The sequence below is a fragment of the Gossypium arboreum genome, chromosome 1 (assembly GCF_025698485.1).
Source record: "Gossypium arboreum isolate Shixiya-1 chromosome 1, ASM2569848v2, whole genome shotgun sequence".
Taxonomy (NCBI): domain Eukaryota; kingdom Viridiplantae; phylum Streptophyta; class Magnoliopsida; order Malvales; family Malvaceae; genus Gossypium; species Gossypium arboreum.
This window is the reverse complement of record NC_069070.1, coordinates 1,908,777-1,931,945: the sequence shown is the minus strand read 5'-3', so window position 1 is coordinate 1,931,945 and position 23,169 is coordinate 1,908,777.

The window sequence follows — 23,169 nt, the reverse complement described above, 5'->3', positions numbered from 1 at the left end:
AGAGCCAGTAGACTCTACAAGTTTTAAATAAATATATATGTATATAAATCTCGACAAGACATGACAAGTGGCTCAATTATAGCTGTTTAAACCCTCGAAAAATTGGAATATAATAAACCACTTAGGTTACATTGAGTTCTCACTAAAACAGTTCCATATATAATAGAAGAGAGAGAGTGAATTAGTCGACTTGTAATAAAATGATTGGATATTAAACAAATTTTTGTTGGGCCAAAATAATAATAAATAGGGTTTCCCCAAGGCTTTGTCCATTGAAAACATACGTAAGGGGTTTTGTATTGTAAGCTAAATATATAAAGCTTAATCCATGAATGGACGGCGATTATGATAAAATAAATATGCTAACTAGAGGAAGTTAGATTGTAACCAAAGATTTCATCATCCATCATGCATTAAAATTCTTTTGGAGCAAATGATTTGTCATCTCTGATGTGGAAGATAAATCGACATGTTTATCAAGTTCTTTCTACGAGAAAGTATTGTATGAAACAAATATATTATCATTTTTTAATAGTTTAATGTCATATCAGCAATTTTGTCCTGAATTTCAATATTTTCATTTGAATTTTATGTTTTTAAGCTGAAAATGCTGAAATTCAGAATAAAAATACTAATGTGACATTAAATTATTAAAAAGGGATATAAATGATATGGTGTCACTCTTTTTATAACATTACATGCTAACTCATTTAGATGCTCATAACATCAAAATTTTATTTTAATGCTATCATAATATTTTCTTTCATGGAAATAATATTGAGATAATAGAGACAAGTTTAAGGATAAATATTATCATGTATATTGATAGTGGAGTTTAAGCAAAAGAAAAAGAAAAATTGACACATTGAATTTCGCTTTGTTTTATAATCACACATTTGTTATTTGCAAGATATGTGGAACTTTAAACTCATGGTCATTTGTTTATATGATGTATAGGGTGATAGGCAAATTATTATAAGAGGCTTGGCTCTTTTGTTTTCCATCCCAAAATTTCCTATTCCTTTGGTAAAAGTTTGAAAATTCTTTTAATTAATTAATAATTTATTTGGAGATAGTGAAGTTATCTTTTTGTTGCAATACCTGATGAGTGGCGAATTATTCAACTTTATAAATTTTAGTATGTTCTTTCCCTCCTTGGATATTGATTTTGATTATTAATATTTTATCTATTTTTAAAGATGAATAAAATCATGTTTTAGAAAATTGCGCTTCCAAGATTAATAACAAAATTAAGTCGAAATAAGTAGCAATGTTGTTTCACTTAATTTCTCTCTTGGAAGAATAACTCTTGTTTAGAATAGTTGTTGCTTAGAACAACTTTTGTTTGAGAATAGTTATGTTTGGAATAGCTATGTTCAAATCAAGGCTCTAGTTTAAAACTGTTTTCATCTGATGTAATTGTCATTTGAGAATAGCTCATGTTGAGAACAACTCTTGTTTAGAATAATTATGTTGCAAGAACAACTATGTTTAGAAGACTATTGTTAAGAACAACTTCTATTTGAAACAATTGTGTTTTCTTTTTTCTAGAAGAGCTATTATTCGGGATAGACTCTCTCAAAAAAAGCATCACCACGTAATAGCTCTTGTTTGGAACAACCATGTTGAAAACAACTCACATTATGAACATGTCATAATAACCCTCGTTCAAGAACAACTGTTTTTTAAGAAGAATTGTATTTCACGAGATGGTTTGCAGAAAATGTGTCCTTCACCAAAATAGAGGAAGTGCAGGGTTCTTAGGTTGTCTTCACACTTGTAGTTAAAGATCGTATCCGTGTTTTTTCAAACACTATTCCGTCAAAAACTATCGTCTCTCTTATGCTACTTTCTATCAATGTGTTTTATCTTTATTTGGTTTCTTAGGGATTTAGCTATATTCGCACTGTTATAGTGCCATAGTTTTTTCATACCTCACATTTGGCCTTCCACAGTGAAGTTAGCAATGTAACTAATGGTCACTAAATTAACTATAAGTACGGCTAAGGCAATCACACCTATCGAACAATAGTATAGTTATGGTGAGTAGGGAATATCGTATCCATGAGGACTAAAAGTACTAGTAATTACCATTTTTCTATTATTTAGCCGACAAATTGGAGTGATTTTTTTTAATCTAAAATTACTAAACTAATCAAACTAAGACTGCAACAGAGAATGAAATAGGAAAATAATCTAAGATAACCAATGAGATCGACAATACCCAGGAAAGAATCCACCTCGACTTCACCTATTACTATAAATATGAATTAAACGATTTATTCACTTGTGTCTTGATCCGTAGAAATCCCTAAATTATGTTAATACCTCTTTTGAGAGTAAGAACAACTGACTCTAGGTTGATTAATTGAAACCTCTTTCTAATTAAAATCCTTATTGTCACATTAACTCGATCTATGGATTCTTTTATTAGATTTGACTCTAATCCGGTAAATTTATGTCGTCCTATTTCTAGTATTGCATGCAACTGCACTCAATTATGCACATTAAACATGAATTAATATCCCGAGAAATATTAAAACAATAAATAATCATACATTATTGAGGACAAGAATAAAATATTTATTGTGTAAATCAGAAGTCAAATAATAAGATTCATCATAAGTTTCATCTTCCCTTAGGTATCTAGGGAATTTAGTTCATAATCTTGAATAAAAACATCTCAAAGTTAGGATAACCACAAGACATAAATAAACTCAATAAAACTTCGAAAGAAATTAAATAGAGATCTTCGATCTTGAGGGAGATCCACTTCTGAGTTGATTCCGATGGCGCTCTTCGATCTTCTCTGATTGCCCCTTTATGTCTTCTTCTAATTGGTATTTATAGGCTTTAGAATACTTTTCTTAGCGCGTCTTCCCTTCCCTTTTGAGGAAGAAGCAACAACTTCTCTTCAGACAGACATTATGTTATAATCGAGGTTAAAATAAGCCATAGGTCCATCTATTTTTATAGATTTGAAATTTTAGCCCCTACACTTTTATTTCTAAGAATTTAGTCCCTTTACTTTTTAAATTTCAAAATTTAGGTCTAATTGTTAACATTGTTAAATATTTTGAAATAAAAATACACATTTGATAGCAATGTAACTAAATAAATGATGTAATGAACGTGAAATTTAACAAAATAATCTTCCATTTTAATAATGTTAACATAATTTTGAAATCTGAAATTTAAAAATACTCACTTAAGTAGCAAAGTATAACTAAATAAATAATGTTAAAATTTTAATAATGTTTTTGTACTATATTTCTCTTCTCTTCTTCTTTTCTTTTTAAATTATAAGGTAATGGTTAATTTTCAATTCTAATCCTTCTACTTTTTGAGATGATATAATTTGGTTCTTATATTACACTTAAATTTGAGATTTAATCAGTATACTTTAATTTTTAACATGATTTGATACCTCAACTTTTATAATATCATTAATTATATTCGTTAAAATACTTATGTAAATTTTAAGAATTGCTAACTCTGTTTAAATTCTTTGTTAAATTCAAGTTCATTACAATGTCATTTTTGATATCAAGTGAGGTTTTTACAAAATGTCACATCAACGAATTTAACAGAAGAATTTTAATGGTATTGATAATTGAACCTGAATTTTAAATTAAAAAATTGATAAAGTAAAATTTTAAAAATAAAAGTATAATAACTAAAGTCCAAATATACAAAAAGTATAGAAACATAAAGTATAGGTACCATTTAAAATTTTACTTTACAAATTAACCTAAAAAATAAACAATCCAACACAAAGCTTGGGAACCATTTCAAAAGAAGATACCGCTCAACTTAATAACTAATACTACGTTTAGTTGTAGTATTATTTTTACGCTTGTTTTAGTATATGAATTAGTAATAAACTAATTTAATTGGTAATATTTAATCACCCCGACTACTTATTTTAAGTAAAGAGAAGAAATTTTTTTACTTATTTTGAATAGATCTTATTTTTTATAAGAGTTTTGACTCATCTTTTACAAGATACCTTATGTCTAACCATTATAATACACATGTAATAAATATTTTTTCCCTTATATTATATTATTGTAACCAAACGAGACATAAATATATCATGAAATGCACAATTAGGGATAATATTTGAAAAGGTCCACAATAATTAAGAATGATTCCAAGTGTGGGGAATGTTTAGTCTTTCGATTCGGATACTACTTTTTTGATTTTTTACCTTTCTTTAATTTTATATTATCTAAGATGACAAAGTTGATCGCATTGTGTTGAAAATCTACATATTATTAAAATAATAATCTACGCATTAAGGATTTAATTTTTGAAAGAGAAATTAATAATATTATTGTTTTTTCTTACCCTCCGCCACAATCAAAGGAAATTAGAAAAAATAAACATATGGAAGAAATGGCAGAAAATAATTGGACGTATTTGGAAAAATGTGACAAACGTGAGTAGATTTATATGATTATATTAAGTTCTTAAAGAGCCGTCAATTAAATAATGGTGAGTGTGAAAAGATTTTTGTTGACTTAAAATTTCCATTAATAGGGTTAAAATCCGAATAACTTGTTTTGTTATTAAAAATTATTAAATTATTAAAAAATTTATATTTTGATCATTTAATTTTAAGAAGTTATAAAATGTTTATTGAATTATTCAAAAGCTTTCATTTAAGTCATCGGGCTATCAAAATCGCTATTGTATGGCCTTTTTTGTTTGTATCTTTTGCATTAATCGAAAGATCCTATTCTCATCTTTTGTAGTTCATTTTTTTAATGAAATTAACAACTTTGAATATAGCATGAATTTGCGAATTGTAGTTTATTTTTTTAAATGAAATTAACAACTTTGAATGGCATGAATATGCGAACAAAAATTCAAATAGTTTTCTTTTCCAATCTCCAACACCGATCATTAGATTGACTTGATTTAGGGTATTTTCTTTTACTTATCATGGGTATTGATCAATTGTACCTATTGTCAAATCACTGTTTAGAGCTTGGTAACCGGATTAAAAAAACAAAAACTTAATAGCCCAATGAATTAAATAAAAACTTTTGAATCATATGGTGACTTAAATAAAAAATTTTGAATAGTTCAATGACATTTTATAACTTTGTCAAATTGATTGATCAAACTTACTAAAAGTTTTGTTAGTAGTTTATCCTAAAAAGTTTCAAGAGCCAATAGGCTCGATGAGATATGACAAGTGGCTCAACTATAACTGTTTACAGAGAAGGGATTGTATTAAACTGTGATTCTACATCATCTCTATCCCTTTTTAATAGGAGAATGACAAATCAGATTTTTCTGACAAATCAGATTTTTCCTCTTTATTTTTAGCATTTTTATAATTGGATTTGAATTTTTCCATGAGGAAAAAAGCTGAAATTCAGGAGAAAAAAATTGATTTGTCATTCTCCTATTAGAAAGAGATAGGGATGATGTGGAATTACAGGTTCATATAATCCTTTCTCCTATTTAGAAACCTCATCAGGCGACTTGATTCCTCATAAATTATTTCGATAATAGAAGAAAATGTTTAGAAATTAAACCAATTTTTTTAAGAAATAAGGTTGCATGTATCTGCCCCATTGAAAGAATATAAAGCTTAATCCATGAATGGTCGGCAAAAATTGTTATAAGTCAACCAAATACTATTGGGACATTTAGGATAACCAAAGATTTCATCATCCACCACGTCCACGTATCAAAATTCTTTGGGGACAAATAATATGTCATCTTTGATGTGGCAATTAAACCAACATGCTTATCGACTTCTTTTGATTGATTAGCAGATGGCATGCTAACTCATTTATATGGTCAAAGAACCAATTTTGTTATGTTGCTAGATTTATAGCTATAAATCGATTGAATTTTAAATTAATTGATAATAATATTATTATTAATAAAAAAACATAAATTCGAGTAAAATAAATAATATTATTTGGGTTAAATCATGTTGGCACAAAATTTCAAAAGTCGTTTTAAAATCACTTGCATCATTACAATTTTGTGAATAATTAAGCATGATCCCAAGTGTTGGGAATGTACTGGTTCATCACATTTTAAAATCATACCAATTAATCCCTTTTCAAATCCACAATTGAGGTTTATTGTTGTTAAAGCCGGAAAGGGATGAACAAGAGAAAGTGGAGTGCACAAAGAAAATTAATATTATTTCTTTTTTCTTACTTTTCGCCACCATCAAGGGAAATAGAAAAATAAACATGTGAATGTAATGCCAAAAAGAGAATAGGGGAACTTTTGGGGAAAAAAAGTGATAAAGGTGATTAGTTTTTCCTCCTACATGAATGTAAACTTAAAAGTTGTTTTATATTACTTCGTATTTTTTAATAATTTAATAATTTAATTTTAATATTTTATTATCTATTGAGGTAGATTTTATACATGTTAAGTTTAGAATAAATTTAGAATTTTAACTATTTGTTTTAAATAAAAAATTCAACCATTAAATATATATTAATATAGACAATTTTTATATCGATATGGTATATATATATCGGATTGATTAAAAAAATTAATATATAACAAGTATAAATATCTTGATAAATTTAATGGTTTGATTATTAAAATATAAATTATTTTTAAAAAATTATGGAAATGTGTAAAATCACTTGATTTAAGTCAATATAAGTTGCTGGTTTCCATTATATAATGTCTATTTTTTTAGTTAAAAATTCATAATTGTGAAAAAGCTTTGGTTTATAGTTGTTCCAATTTAATGTTTAGATTGTTAGAATTGAAACATATAGTTGGACAAAACAATTTGTGATAAAGTGAAGTAAGGAGCAAAGTAATGAGAGAATAAAGATTAACACGCAATATTTATTAACGCGGTTCATATTCATCAATCTTACTCTATGGAGCTTCCCTCTGTAGCGACGTAAAAATTTTAGCTTAGCTTGGTCGCTAATTGTGGCGATTTATTGAAAAAAAGTTTGAAATTTGACGTTTGATTTTTGAAATAAATAGGGAGTCGCCACCGATCCTTTTTCCTAGGTGTGATCAGACACCTATTAGATCTCTTATTAAAACAAATAAAAGGCTAAGTTTAGGTCTACGTTAAAATCCAGAGAAAATTTAGGGTTCGGGAGTCGGTTACGCGCGAGGAAGGTATAAGCACCCTCGCGACGCCCAAAATTGGTATTTTATTAAACACATGTTGTCTTGATTTTCAAAAATACGAATTCAATTTGACATTTAAGTGTGATCCGATTGAAGGAAATGAGAAGTTGCAAGTTTTTTTTGTTTTTTAGAAGGATGTCCCGTTTTTAACACGAGCCGATTAACTTCACCCAACATAGCGATGAAATCGATGACTTAATGTTAAATTGGTACATTGCCTTATTCTTAAAATTAAAATGTAAAAGTTTTAAAATGATAGTAAAAAATCCAAGAATATTATTGTCAAAAATGCGAATAATGATGTGAATAATAAAATATATAAAATATAAAATATTAAAATATCAAAATATTAGAATAATAATAATTAATATTGATAAATAAAAATAAAATAGAAATAAAAAATGTATATAATATATATATATTAGAAATAATAATGATGTTTAAAAATCAATACTATTAATAATACTACATCAATATGTACATATATAAAAAATAAATACGTGATAATATTAAAAATATGTACATAATATAGTGTTAAAAATACATACATAATATAGTTAAGATATATAAATAAGATAACATGTAAAAAAATATATATATATATATATAAATAATATAATATTAAAGATATATACATAAAATAGTATAATATATATATACGTAATATAGAATTTAAAATATACCTAATATATTAAAAGAATATATATAATATAATATTAAGAAATATAATAATAACAAAAAAGAAAAGAGGGAGAGGGTGGGTGATTTTCGGCCACAAGGCCGGCCATCGTCCGGTCATGGGATCATGCCGTAAAGCGCCATTGCATACTGCAATGGGACCTCAAAAACTCTTTAGGTAAAAATGGGTAAGCTTTTTCCTTTTATTTTTTTCTTTCGTATAAAAGAAACAAAATAAGATTGAAAGGAAAACAATAAGTAAACAAAAAACTTAAAATGAGAATAGACAAAGAAACCTCTTTTGCTTTGATCTTTGATTAATCTCCAAAAAAACTAGCTTCTCCAAAAACTAGCCTTCACAATAACTCTTCTCCTTGATTACTTTAAAAAGAAACCTCTTAAAAAATCCTTTACAATAACTTTCTTTCCCAAAAACTCTCAAAAAAAAAAATCCCCCCACCATATACAAAATATGAGAAGGCTTATATAACCATTTACAAAATATTTTTTTATTGTTTATGTCTTCATTTGTAGGTACAAGTGGTGGTGGAGAAGGTGTGACTAGTGGAGTTGGTGGTGGAAAAAGAGTGGCTAGTGGAGTTGATGGTGGAAAAGGTGTGGCTAGTGGAGTTGGTGGTGGAAAAAGAGTGGTGGAGTTGGTGGTGGAAAAGGTGTGGCTAGTGGAGTTGGTGGTGGAAAATGAGTGGCTAGTTGAGAAAAGTTTAAGTTGTGGGCTAGGTTTTTTTATTTTGATTTGGGCTTAGGGTTTGGGCGATTGGGGTTTTGATGTAAATTGGGCTTTGGGTAGTTAAGATTTTGGGTTTTGGGTTTAATTTTGGTGGGTTAGGTAAGGCTAAATTGGGTTTTGATGTAAATGGGCTAAAATTGGCCTACAACAGCTGCCCCTCTTTGCTTATTATCGTGTAATGAGAATAGAGCAAAGATATAAAGAAAGGCCAATTTTGCCCGGTCTTGCTAAGTATGGACTTCTTTGGTGCTCTTCTCATTCAGGTAGTCTCTTTCCAGTCCATCGCATCTTGTAGCTTTGGTTCAATCCACTGCAAATTCGGAGATATGCCTTGTAGCTTCAATCTGTTCCAATGTAATTTAATATGCTCTTCTATCGCTTTAGTGAGATAAGCTTTTGGGTCTTCTCTTCTGCCACTTTAGAAAGGCAAGATCTGATATCCTCGATTAACTCTACTGCAACTTCAGGGAGACAAAATCTGGTGTCTTCAATCAGCTCTAATAGTGATTCTTTACTCGGCATGTGATCCTGAGCTCAACTCATTTCTCGCAATATGAATTGACTCTGTAAAACTAGACATTAAAAACAGAAATTGAAAATAGCTCAGCACGTGAGGCAAGGCTCAACTCACCTCTTGCAAAAGTAGATTTTGAAAATACCTCGACATGTGAACCCAAGGCTCAACTCACATCTTGCAATATGAGTTGATTTTTGAAAAATATAAATTGAAAAAACAGAAATTGAAAAGCAGAAATTAAAAAGACCTCAGCATGTGAGCCGAGACTCAACTCACCTCTCGCAATATGAGTTGATTTTTGAAAAGCAGAAATTGAAAACGCCTCAGCGTGTGACCCGAGGCTCAACTCACCTCTTGCAATATGAGTTGATTCTTTTGAAAAGCAGAAATTGAAAATAGCTCAGCACGTGAGCAAAGGCTCAACTCACCTCTCACAATATGTGTTGATTCTTTTGAAAAGCAGAAATTGAAAATAGCTCAGCACGTGAGCAAAGGCTCAACTCACCTCTCGCAATATGAGTTGATTTTTTGAAACTTAACTTGAAAAGCAGATTTTGAAAATACCTCGATATATGACTGAAGGTTCAACTCACCTCTCGCAATATGAGTTGATTTTTGAAAAACAGAAATTAAAAGACTCAACTCAACTCTCGCAGAAATTAAAAAGCTCAACTCACCTCTCGCAATATGAGTTGAATTTTTTTGAAGAGAAAAAAAATTGAAAATAGCTCAGCACGTGAGCCAAGGCTCAACTCACTTCTCGCAATATGAGTTGATTTTTGAAAACAGAATCTGAAAAACAGATTTTGAAAATACCTCGACATGTGACCCGAGGCTCAACTCACATCTCGCAATGTGAGTTGATTTTTTTGAAAAATATAAATTGAAAAAATACCTCAGTGTGTGATCTGAAGCTCAACTCACCTCTCGCAATATGAGTTGATTTTTTTGAAAGACAGAAATTGAAAATAGCTCAGCGCGTGAGCCAAGGCTCAACTCACCTCTCGCAATATGAGTTGATTTTTTTTTGAAAGGCAGAAATTGAAAAACGGAAATTGAAAATACCTCGGCGTGTGACCTGAGGCTCAACTCGCCTCTCGCAATATGAGTTGATTTTTTTGACAACAGAATTGAAATTACCTCGGCGTGTCACGAGGCTCAACTCACCTCTCGCAATATGAGTTAATTTTTTGAAAAGAAATTGAAAATACCTCAGCATGTCTTGAGGCTCAACTCATTTCTCACAATATGAGTTGATTTTTTTTTTGAAAAACAGAAATTGAAAATACCTCAGCATGTCTTGAGGCTCAACTAATTTCTAGCAATATGAGTTGAATTTTGAAAACAGAAATTGAAATTACCTCAGCGTGTCTTGAGGCTCAACTCATTTTGAACAGAAATTGAAATTACCTCAACGTGTCTTGAGGCTCAACTCATTTCTCGCAATATGAGTTGAATTTTGAAAACAGAAATTGAAATTACCTCAACATGTCTTGAGGCTCAACTCATTTCTTGCAATATGAGTTGAATTTTTTTTTTGAAAGATAGAAATTGAAAATACCTCAGCATGTGAACCAAGGCTTAACTCACCTCTCGCAATATGAGCTGATTTTGAAAAAGTAGAAATTAAAAGGTTCAACCCACCTCTCGCAATATGAGTTGATTCTTGAACAACATAAATTGAAAACCAGAATTGAAAATACCTCAGCGTGACCTGAGGCTCAACTCACCTCTCGCAATATGAGCTGATTTTGAAAAAGTAGAAATTAAAAGGTTCAACCCACTTCTCGCAATATGAGTTGATTCTTGAACAACGTAAATTGAAAATAGAAATTGAAAATACCTTAGCGTGACCTGAGGCTCAACTCACCTCTCGCAATATGAGCTGATTTTGAAAAAGTAGAAATTAAAAGGTTCAACCCACCTCTCGCAATATGAGTTGATTCTTGAACAACGTAAATTGAAAACAGAAATTGAAAATACCTCAACGTGACTCGAGGCTCAACTCACCTCTCGCAATATGAGCTGATTTTGAAAAGTAGAAATTAAAAGGTTCAACCCACCTCTCGCAATATGAGTTGATTCTTGAACAACGTAAATTGAAAATAGAAATTAAAAATACCTCAGCGTGACCTGAGGCTCAACTCACCTCTCGCAATATGAGTTGAAATTAAAACACAAAAATTGAAAATACCTCAAGCGTGCCCGAGGCTCAACTCACCTCTAGCAATATGAGTTGATTTTGAAAAACAAAATTAAAAGGCTTAACTCACCTCTCGCAATATGAGTCAATTTAAAACATAAACTAAAAATACCTCAGCGTGCCCCGAGGCTCAACTCACTTCTTGCAATATGAGTTGATTTTGAAAACAAAAATTAAAAATACCTCAACGTGTCTTGAGGCTCAACTCATCTCTCGCAATATGAGTTGATTTCTCTTGAAAAGCATGAATTAAAAACATCAAAATACCAAAACCTGTCCTTTGGTAGAACTCGGGTGTCTTTTCCTTTGATTCAGTGCGACTCTCATTCAAGATTTCTTGCTCTGCTGGAGTACCTGTATATGCCATGTATAATGTTATCATGATATGCACATGTTTGTCTTAAATGCTTTTATGCCTACATGATTATGCAGTGCTCCTTAAGCATATTTGTCGGATGTCCATTTAGCCACGATTGTTGAGGATCTGTGTTCATTGCTTTGATTCTCGACTTTCTCTTCAGGCCTTATACCTGTCTTCAAGCTTCACGAGTAATCGACGTTTCTCAGATATCACTCTTCGCCTCGATTGAACTTTGTTCTTACTTTGAGACTCTTGTGCTTATCAAATTTTCATCCAGGTAATGCTTAACATTTCTTTTGTTTAGAGTATGTCATTTCACCATTTATCATGTAAATAAACACATAATGAGATGCATGAAAAAGGTCAGATAGGGAAAAAAATGATATTTCATATTCATCTATTTCAAATGTGGCAAACAAAGCAAGTTAACCAATGAGAGTAAAAAAATGTCAAAAAGAAAGAAAGGATCGTATTCAACGGATACAAATGCTCTAGATATTCAACACATAAACTCTTCCTCGTTCCTCAATCAAAAATCTTTTCGAGCGCGGCTTCTTGCGTAGAAGATTTCGAGCTTTCAAAAATGCTTCAAATACTGTAGCCTTACTGCTTAACCTATCGTTTGACCGCCAGGTTTGTTTCATTAGAACGCCCACTCGGGTTTTCATCCTAATCTTTTTGTACTAATCAAGACGCCCTTTTCGGGTTTTCGCCTTGATCCCTTTTTTTTTTTTTAAGATGCCTTTTTCAGGTTTTCGTCTTAAGCATAATATTTCTTCACAACATCTGAGTTCACTGGATTCGACAACTCTTTCCCATCCATCTCGGTAAGGATCAAAGCTCCTCCTGAGAATGCCTTCTTTACGACATATGGTCCTTCCCAATTTGGTGCCCATTTTCCTCGCAGGTCTTTTTGTATTGGGAGAATTTTCCTCAGCACGAGTTTTATGGAATTCTCTTGGCCGTACCTTCTTGTCATGGACTGTGATCATTCTTTTCTGGTACATTTGTCCATGACAAATTGCCCTGAGACGCTTTTCTTCAATGAGGTTCAGTTGATCATATCGAGCTTTTACTCATTCTGCTTCTTCTAACTTTGATTCCATTAAGACTCGCAGAGAGGGGATCCCAACCTCAATAGGTAGCACAGCTTCCATTCCATAAACCAGAGAGAAAGGAGTTGCTCCTGTAGATGTTCGCACAGATGTGCGATATGCATACAAAGCAAATGGTAGTTTCTCGTGCCAATCTTTATATGTCTCAGTCATTTTCCCAATGATCCTCTTAATATTTTTGTTGGCTGCTTCCACAGCCCCGTTCATCTTTGGGCGATAGGGCGAGGAGTTATGATGCTTTATTTGGAATTGCTTGCACACTTCTTCCATCATCTTATTGTTCAGATTCATGGCATTATCTGAAATAATTCTTTCAGGCAAACCATATCGGCAAATGATTTCCTTTTTCAAAAACTTGCACACTGCAGTCTTCGTCACATTGGCAAACGAACCTGCTTCAATCCATTTTGTGAAGTAATCGATAACCACAAAAATGAATTGATGTCCATTTGAAGCTTTTGGAGAAATTGGCCCTATGACATCCATGCCCCACATAGAAAAAGGCCACGGAGAAGTCATGACATGAAGGGGTGAAGGGGCTACATGAATTTTATCGCCGTAGATTTGACATTTGTGGTATTTTCTGGCAAAATTGATGCAGTCACTTTCCATTGTCAGCCAATAATAACCGAGACTCATGATCTTTCTGGCCATATTGAAACCATTGGCATGCGTTCCGCAAATTCCCTCATGGACCTCTTCAAGTATTTTTCTGGCTTCAACATCATCCACACATCTCAAAAGCATCTGATCCTTTCCTCTTTTATACAGGATATCCTTATCAAGAACAAATCCCGCTGCCATTCTTCTAATTGTTCTTTTATCGTTCTCATTCGCTTGTTCGGAATACCTTTGATTCTTGATATATTCTAAAATATCATGGAACCAAGGCCGTCCGTCTACTTCTTTCTCAATGCTACAACAGTGTGCAGGGACCTCGTATATGCTCATTTTGAGGGGCATTATTTCTGCTTCTCTACTTGCTTTGAACATTGAAGCCAAAGTGGCCAGGGCATCAGCCAGTTGGTTCTCTTCTCGTGGGAAGTAATGAAAAGTTATTTCTTTGAATTCCTTGATCAATCCAGCCACTAAATCGCTGTACTTAATTAATTTTGAGTCCCTCACTTCCCACTCTCCACGGATTTGGTAAATCACTAGGGCTGAGTCCCCGTACACCTCTAAGATCTCGATGTTTCGTTCGATAGCTGCACGAAGCCCCATGATACAGGCCTCATATTCTGCGATATTATTGGTACAGAAGAAGTTCAGTCTTGCAGTGAACGGATAATGATTCCCGTCTGGTGATACCAGGATTGCTCCAATTCCATGCCCTAAAGCATTTGACGCACCATCAAAGCACATCTTCCATGACTTCTCTTTTGATGACTCAGATTCTATTTTTGTGATGCACATTAAGTCTTCGTCTGGAAAATCGAATCTTAAAGGCTCATATTCCTCTGTCATTCGAGTTGCTAAGAAATCAGCTATTGCGCTCCCTTTTATCGACTTCTGACTTACATAGGCAATGTCATATTCCGAAAGGAGGATCTGCCATCGTGCCATTCTTCCTGATAGTGCCGGCGATTCCATCATGTATTTTATTGGGTCCAGCTTTGAAATTAGCCATGTCGTGTGATACAACATATATTGTCTGAGTCTCCGAGCTACCCAAACTAGAGCGCAACAATATTTCTCAATGGACGAATATTTTGCCTCATATTCAGAGAACTTTTTGCTGAGGTAGTAGATCGCTTTTTCTTTCTTTCCTGACTCGTCGTGTTGCCCCAGTACGCAACCTATTGAACTTTCGAACACAGTCAAATACAATATCAATGGACAAATATTGTTTTATCTTATCAAAGGCCAGCTGGCATTCCTCGTTCCATTCTCCCGGGTTATGTTTTCGAAGAAGCCGAAAGATTGGGTCGCATTGGTTGGTAAGTTGAGCGATAAATCGGGGAATGTAGTTTAATCTCCCTTAAAATCCTCTAACTTCCTTTTATGCTTGAGGTGGTAATTCTTGGATGGCTTTTATTTTATCTGGATCAACTTCGATACCTCTTTCACTGACAATGAAGCCTAGCAACTTTCCCGAGGTAGCCCCAAACGTACATTTGGCTGGATTGAGCTTTAACTGGAACTTTCTCAGCCTGTCGAACAACTTCTTGAGATTCACTACATGCTCTTCTTCCCCTCGGGATTTAGCAATCATATCATCAACGTAGACCTCTATTTCTTTATGCATTATGTCATGGAATAACATCACTATAGCCCTCTGATATGTTGCCCCAGTATTCTTTAACCCGAATGGCATCACCTTGTAGCAGAACGTTCCCCACATTGTTATGAAGGTAGTTTTCTCCATATCCTCAGGGGCCATCTTGATCTGATTATACCCCGAGAATCCATCCATGAAAGAAAACAATGAATGTTTTGTTGTGTTGTCCACCAACGTATCAATATGTGGCAAGGGAAAATTATCTTTTGGGCTTGCTCGGTTCAGGTCACGGTAATCCACGCACATTCGTACTTTGCCATCTTTCTTTGGTCTGGGACTATGTTAGCCACCCATTCGGATATTTGAGGCTTGTAGGAAGCCAACATCAAATTGCTTCTTGACTTCCTCTTTTATTTTCAACAACATTTGGTCTTATCCGTCTTAATTTTTCTTTGGATGGGCTTGCATTCTGGCTTTAATGGGAGCTTATGGACCACTAAATCTTCATCTAGCCCTGGCATGTCCTGGTATGACCATGCGAAAACATATTTGTATTCGTGGAGTAAAGTGATCAAATTATGCCTGGTACTCTCTGAAATAGAAGTCCCAATCTTCACTTCTTGTTTCCTCTCTTCAGTGCCCAAATTTATTGTTTCCACAGATTCTTCGTGAGACAAAATCTGTTTATCCTCTTGCTCCACCATTCTTAACAATTCAGGAGACGAGACGTAATCTTCAGCATTTTCTTTGGCTTCAAATTCTCCTAAGCAAACAACCTTCTCAAAATCAATTTCAAAATTCGTGACGGGCTTATTCATGTCGTCACTATCTGAGCACCTGAAAGTTGAATAGAAAAGGAAACTATAGAGGGGCATCCAAGTATTGGAAACAACAAACAAAATGTTATGTCATGGCAATGAGGCAAATGTAAGGATAGGCTATGAAATGAGAAAATGATTATGAAATTAGTGATAATGCGAAAAATCGTGACAAAATGCATCTTCATTGATATTCATTTAAATGATAAAGAGCGAATGCAAGCTCTTACAAAAGAATTCTATTATATCTAAGGACATAATAAAAGTTTAATGTTTAGCATTACTCTGAAGACTTATAAACTACAAGAAGCTCCTCGGCAGTCCAATTGTTCATCATAAAACCAGGAGGGCAAGGGCGTATCCTCGAGACATCTTTACTTGCACCAGCCCCTTTGTCAATGACATTTATACTGACATTCTGAAAACCCCTTTCAATTAACCCCAGCATGTTTCGTGGATCATCTTGTTCAGGGTATATCATTCCCGTAGATGTAAATGTTTTTGACAAAGGAGGGTATTCTATGGGCTCCCATTATGGCTCTCGGCCCAAAGTTCTTGCGATCCTTCTTTCCTGATCTTTCTTCCACTGTCTTCTTCTTTGACGCATGTCTGGCTAGAACCTCAAACCGTATCGGGCTTTGTGGTGCACTGGCTTTAAAGCCCTGACTATTCCTTGCAGATATCTCCTTAAACCTCTTCTCGCTTGAGCTCCCCTTCCTACGGTCAATTTGACACCCATTCTAGTATTTCTCGATAGTTTTGGCATCGAAATTCTATTTCCCTCAACAATAAAAGTGGCATTGACGAATTCAAGGGATCGGAAGGAACATTCCAATGCGTCTTTGTTCACTTCCAAGTACGGTGCATCGGCAGAGACAGATGCGACAATGTCTTCTTCTCCCTCAACAGTGACCAAACAACCGTCCATGATAAATTTCACCTTTTGATGGAGGGATGATGGGACTGCTCCAGCAGAATGGATCCAGGGTCTTCCCAAAAGGCAGTTATAAGAGGGTGTAATGTCCATGACTTGAAACTCGACATCATAAATGTAAGGGCCCACTTCCAAAGGGATTTCGATCTTTCCCATGACTTCGCGCCTCGTTCCGTCGAATGCCCTTACCGTGGAATGACAGGGCCTTAAGTAGGACAAATCCATCGGTATTCTGGAAAGCGTGGCCAATGGCATAACATTTAACGCTGACCTATTATTGATGAGTACCTTCGGTATTATGTAGCCCTTGCAGCGAGTCGTGATATGCAGCGCTTTCACCGAGCCTCTACCATTTGGCGGTATCTCATCATCACTAAAAGAGATGAAATTGTCCGCATTCAGATTGTTTACCCATCTATCAAGCTTCTCAACGGATATGTTGTTAGCTACGTAAGCTTGATTTAACACTTTCAGCAAAGCGTTCCGATGTGGCTCTGAATTTAAGAGTAGAGATAAAACTGAGATTCTTGCTGGCTGCTTGCTTAATTGTTCCACCACACTATACTCACTGTGCTTGATAAATTTTAAGAATTCCTGAGCGTCTTCCTCGTTCACAGGCTTTTTAGTTTCTTGTACGGGTGGAATTTCTTGCTCGACTTCGACTTCTTGCATCACTGCTTTCCCTTTTTGCTTCGAGTCACTACTTTTCTTTACCGGTTTAATTTCTTTAGAATAGCACCGTCCACTTCGGGTAAAATGACCTACCTCTCCCACATCTTCAGTTATGGCTTTGGAATTTCCAACTTCCGGTGTGAAAATATTAACATCGTATCTCCACGGTACTGTTTTATTGTTCTTATAAGGGAAAGGAGATGGTACTTCGATTATCATTTTTGGCTTCATCGGCTCTTTCTTCGCGTCATAATAAATTATTAACGGTCGGTCGGCGCTATATAGGAAACCCAATGATTGATTGTCAGAAGTGCATATTTCTCCTCTATCGGCCTCCTCGCTTTTATAAAAGATCCCAATCTCCTTGTTATCCATCATACTTTGCATTAATCCTCTGAACTCGTCGCAGGACTGAATGTCGTGCCCTTCAATGCCATAGAACTCACAAAAACTGTGACCTTTTGCATCTTTTCCTTCGAATACTCCGTCAAGACGATATAGCAACTCTTTTTCAACTAGTACCTCCCAGATTTTCTGCAGAGGTGTTCTTATTTCAGAAACCCATCTTCTACTTTTCCATTCATTTTCCTCTCCTACTGCGCTCACATTCCCTTTGGTGTGGTTTGGGAATGGATTCCCGGTCGTACTGCCAGTACCATCAAATTGCAAAATGCCCGCATCGATGAGCCCTTGAACTCTCTTTTTGAAAGCAAGACAGTTCTCAGTAGAATGCCCCTGGTTCCCCGCATGGTATGCACAACTAGCATTTAGATCGTACCATTTCGGGTATGGAGGTTTAAGGGGGGCCATAATGGGGAGATATCAATTGCTTCTCCAAGAGTTTTGGGTACAATTCCCCATACGACACAGGGATAGGAGTAAATTGTGGCCTCTCGAGGTTGGGCCTTGTTGGTCTTGGTTCATTTTTAGGTTGGCTTTGAATGGGTATCGTGTTTTGCGGGAATGAGGTGATGGGTCTTTGGTTGTTCGTGGCCTAAACGGGATAGGAAGAAGGTGGTGCTTGGTAGTAAGGGTTTTGAGGGGGATAATAGAAATTTGGAGGTGGATAATTTCGAGGTCGGGGTTGGTTCGGATACGGATTAGAGGCATAACGGCTTCCCATTCCCACCATGTGGGCTTCTGGTTCTTTCTTCTTCATAGGTGCTGCCCCTTTTGAGCCTTCTGAACCTTCCATTCTATCGCTCTTGACGGCATTCTCTATGAGCTCACCAGATATTACAATATCCGCAAACTCCTTCGTGGCACTTCCCACTAGTTTGTCATAAAACAGCGCCTTTAAGGTGTTGATAAAGGGAACGGTTATCTCCGTTTTTATTAGTGGGGGCTCCACTTGGGCCGAGACGTCTCTCCATCTCTGCGCATACTGTCTGAAGGTCTCTGATGGCTTTTTCTCCATCATTTGTAAGGTCATCCGGTCTGGCACCGTGTCTGATACATGCTTGTACTGCTCGCAGAATGCAGACGCCAAGTCCTTCCAAGATCGAATCTTTTCTCTACTAAGTTGGTTGTACCACCGAAGAGCTGACCCTGTTAGACTATCTTGAAAGCAATGTATGAGTAGTTTATCCTCGTTCACATAACAGGTCATTTTTTGACAGAACATAATGAGATGTGCTTTTGGGCACCTTGTCCCATCATACTTCTCAAAATCAGGCACTTTGAACTTCGGAGGCAAAATTAGATCAGGTACCAAACTGAGTTCCTTGGCACCTAGTGCGGAGAAGACTTCAGTGCCTTCTATTGCTTTGAGTCTTTCCTCTAGACTCCTATATTTTGCGTCATGGTTATCCAATTTCAACTTGGCTACCTCCGCTGGGTCATCCAGATCTGGAACTAGTGGATCAGCAGGGCTTGCCCCTGGGTTCGACACGAATATTCCTTGCCCCAGATTAGTGGGTGGAGCAGGTGGCATAGGTCGTTGTTCCAAGACTGTGGGTTCCCCTTGAGTATACCCTCTTTGTGTTGTATATGCAGGTAGTGGAGTGAATCCCGGGGGATAGAGTGGATCCTGATCGTGGTGAATTCTTGACTGAAGTTCCATAACATCGGGGTTCTGCATGGGTCCTTTTCCTTTGACCAAAGTTGTCATCATCTCCATCATTTTAGCCATCTGGTCTCTTTGCTCGAGTGATTCCTCTCGAGATCTCACCATTAGGTCTCTCGTCTCTTGTTGCGATTTGGCCAGTTGCTCTTGTAATTCCTTTTGAACCCTTTCCATCTTTTCAATTCTCTCATTGAATTCAGCTTCCATTACTCTAGCTTGTCGGCGCGTTTTATACGGATGACGTGGTTCCAGTCTTGTGGTATTACAACTGCGAATTATATATTTTATCTTCAGCGACCGAGTATGGGATATGCAATGTATGAATGAATGCATGAATGAATGCATGAATGTCAAATGAATGTCAGTCATGAATGAATATGCAAAAATTTGGTGTTAATTTCAAGATAACCCCTATTTAGGCATTTCCTTAATCAAAGGAGTATAACACAACGTTTCGGTCACTCGTATAATTGACTCCTCTATTAGAAACCCGTTTTTGGCAACCAATCTCTAATCAACACCTTCCTAACAAGATGCCTTCGATGCATGATGAAAAATAAAAATACAAACAAACGACCTTGGTTAGCGCAACACATATAAACAGAGAAAAAGTGTGGAAAATCTAACAAATTAAGCTACTTGGTCCAGTGGACTTGATTCCCTTGCTTAGAAAGCACAAATGTAAAAGAAATAGAAGGTAAGATGTGCTTTTCCCGTGTACTTATTTCGGTGACTACTAAACGAGCGGAGGTTCGGCATGGCTCTAGTTGGGTGGCTCGTAAGGTTCACTATATGCGGTTTTGGTTCTAGACAGGTACTCGAATTGCTCGTACTTTCATCTGCTAAGATTAGCACGAAGCCTCGGTCATAACCCATCACAGGCTCACGAGTTCAATTCGAGGGATTACATTTACTTATGCCTATGCGGAGGGACAAGTTAACTCACGAAAGCATAAGTCATATGTAACCCGAAAGTATTCACTAGCCTGTGCGGAGGGATGAGTTAACTCAAGAAGACATAGCGTTTACTTTCACTTAAACGGACAGAGCCCGGGTAGAGAGCTTATGTTATGCAAAATGCAAGTGCACGGTGTGTGGGAGAAACTTGCAATCCTTTCATTTATTTTAAAACTACAAAACTAAAACGAAAGATAAAACAAATTAGGAGATACGTATGTATGATAAAAAAACAAAACTTAAGGATCATGATTAAATATTAATTTGAACACGGAAATTTGAAAATTTTGACAACACGCGTTTAATTCAACTCGACTCTCAAAAATGGAGGTCCCCAATGAGTCGCCGGTATGTGACGTAAAAATTTTAGCTTAGCTTGGTCGCTAATTGTAGCGATTTATTGAAAAAAAGTTTGAAATTTGACGTTTGATTTTTGAAATAAGCAGGAGTCGCCACCGATCCTTTTTCCTAGGTGTGATCGGACACCTATTAGATCTCTTATTAAAACAAATAAAAGGCTAAGTTTAGGTCTACGTTAAAATCCAGAGAAAATTTAGGGTTCGAGAGTCGGATTCTGCTGAAGAAGGTATTAGCACCCTCATGACGCCCAAAATTGGTATTTTATTAAACACATGTTGTCTTGATTTTCAAAAATACGAATTCAATTTGACATTTAAGTGTGATCCGATTGAAGGAAATGAGAAGTTGCAAGTTTTTTTTGGTTTTTAGAAAGACGTCCGTTTTAACACGAGCCGATTAATTTCACCTAACATAGCAATGAAATCGATGACTTAATGTTAAAATCGGTACATTGCCTTATTCTTAAAATTAAAATGTAAAAAGTTTTTAAAATGATAGTAAAAAATCCAAGAATATTATTGTCAAAAATGCGAATAATGATGTGAATAATAAAATATATAAAATATAAAATATTAAAATATCAAAATATTAGAATAATAATAATTAATATTGACAAATAAAAAATAAAATAGAAATAAAAAAATGTATATAATATATATATATATTAGAAATAATAATGATGTTTAAAATCAATACTATTAATAATACTACATCAATACGTACATATATAAAAAAATAAATACGTGATAATATTAAAAATATGTACATAATATAGTGTTAAAATACATACATAATATAGTTAAGATATATACATAAGATAACATGTAAAAAAAAATATATAAATAATATAATATTAAAGATATATACATAAAATAGTATAATATATATATATACGTAATATAAAATTTAAAATATACCTAATATATTAAAAGAATATATATAATATAATATTAAGAAATATAATAATAACAAAAAAGAAAAGAGGGAGAGGGAGAGGGAGAGGGTGGGTGATTTTCGGCCACAAGGCCGGCCATCGTCCGGTCGTCGGATCATGCATGGCCACACATACCTGACAATGGGACCTCAAAAAACTTTTTCGGTAAAAATGGGTAATCTTCTTCCTTTTATTTTTTTCTTTCGTATAAAAGAAACAAAATAAGATTGAAAGGAAAACAATAAGTAAACAAAGAACTTAAAATGAGAATAGACAAAGAAACCTCTTTTGCTTTGATCTTTGATTAATCTCCAAAAAAACTAGCTTCTCCAAAAACTAGCCTTCACAATAACTCTTCTCCTTGATTACTTTAAAAAGAAACCTCTCCAAAAATCCTTTACAATAACTTTCTCTCCCAAAAACTCTCCAAAAAAAAAAATCCACCCCACCATATACAAAATATGAGAAGGCTTATATAGCCATTTACAAAATATTTTTTTATTGTTTATGTCTTCATTTGTAGGTACAAGTGGTGGTGGAGAAGGTGTGGCTAGTGGAGTTGGTGGTGGAAAAAGAGTGGCTAGTGGAGTTGGTGGTGGAAAAGGTGTGGCTAGTGGAGTTGGTGGTGGAAAAGGAGTGGCTAGTTGAGAAAAGTTTAAGTTGTGGGCTAGGTTTTTTTATTTTGATTTGGGCTTAGGGTTTGGGCGATTGGGGTTTTGATGTAAATTGGGCTTTGGGTAGTTAAGATTTTGGGTTTTGGGTTTAATTTTGGTGGGTTAGGTAAGGCTAAATTGGGTTTTGATGTAAATGGGCTAAAATTGGCCTACAACACCATCAAAGAATGATTATATTCAATAATTGAACAGATCACCTATTTGCTCCAGCCCAAGCTACCACTGTAAAAACTGATATTGCAGCCCCATTATTGAACCCAATTATTAGAATCACTCTCCAAGTAATAACAAAAGAGAGTTTCAAACTAAGAAACAAAGAATACAAAATGAAGCAATCCAACAAGACACTTAAAAACCCCTCATTGGAGTTGCGACTATGCTGCCTATTTATAATCATCTTTAAGTTCTCACCACGACACGGTGTGACTAGATGGATGAACTATTTTAGTCCTATTTGCTGTGAATGGCTGGATGGAGTTGGTGTGTAGCGGATGGAAGTAGGATCTGTGATTGCATCTGTATCAAAATTTGCGTTTGCATTTGTATCTGAATTTGATTATGTGTCAGAATCTTAATATGCATCTCATTTGTATCCGGTTATGAAATACATCTCATTTTGTATAAGAGAATCAGTTTGAGATTTTTTATTATGAAAATATGATATTCCGATCTAACATATGTTTCTGGCAATTGTACATTATAAGTAAAACTTTTGTGATGGTTTTTACATTTGTGTTTGTTATAAGTATATACTGTTTGTGGGCCAAGTCAC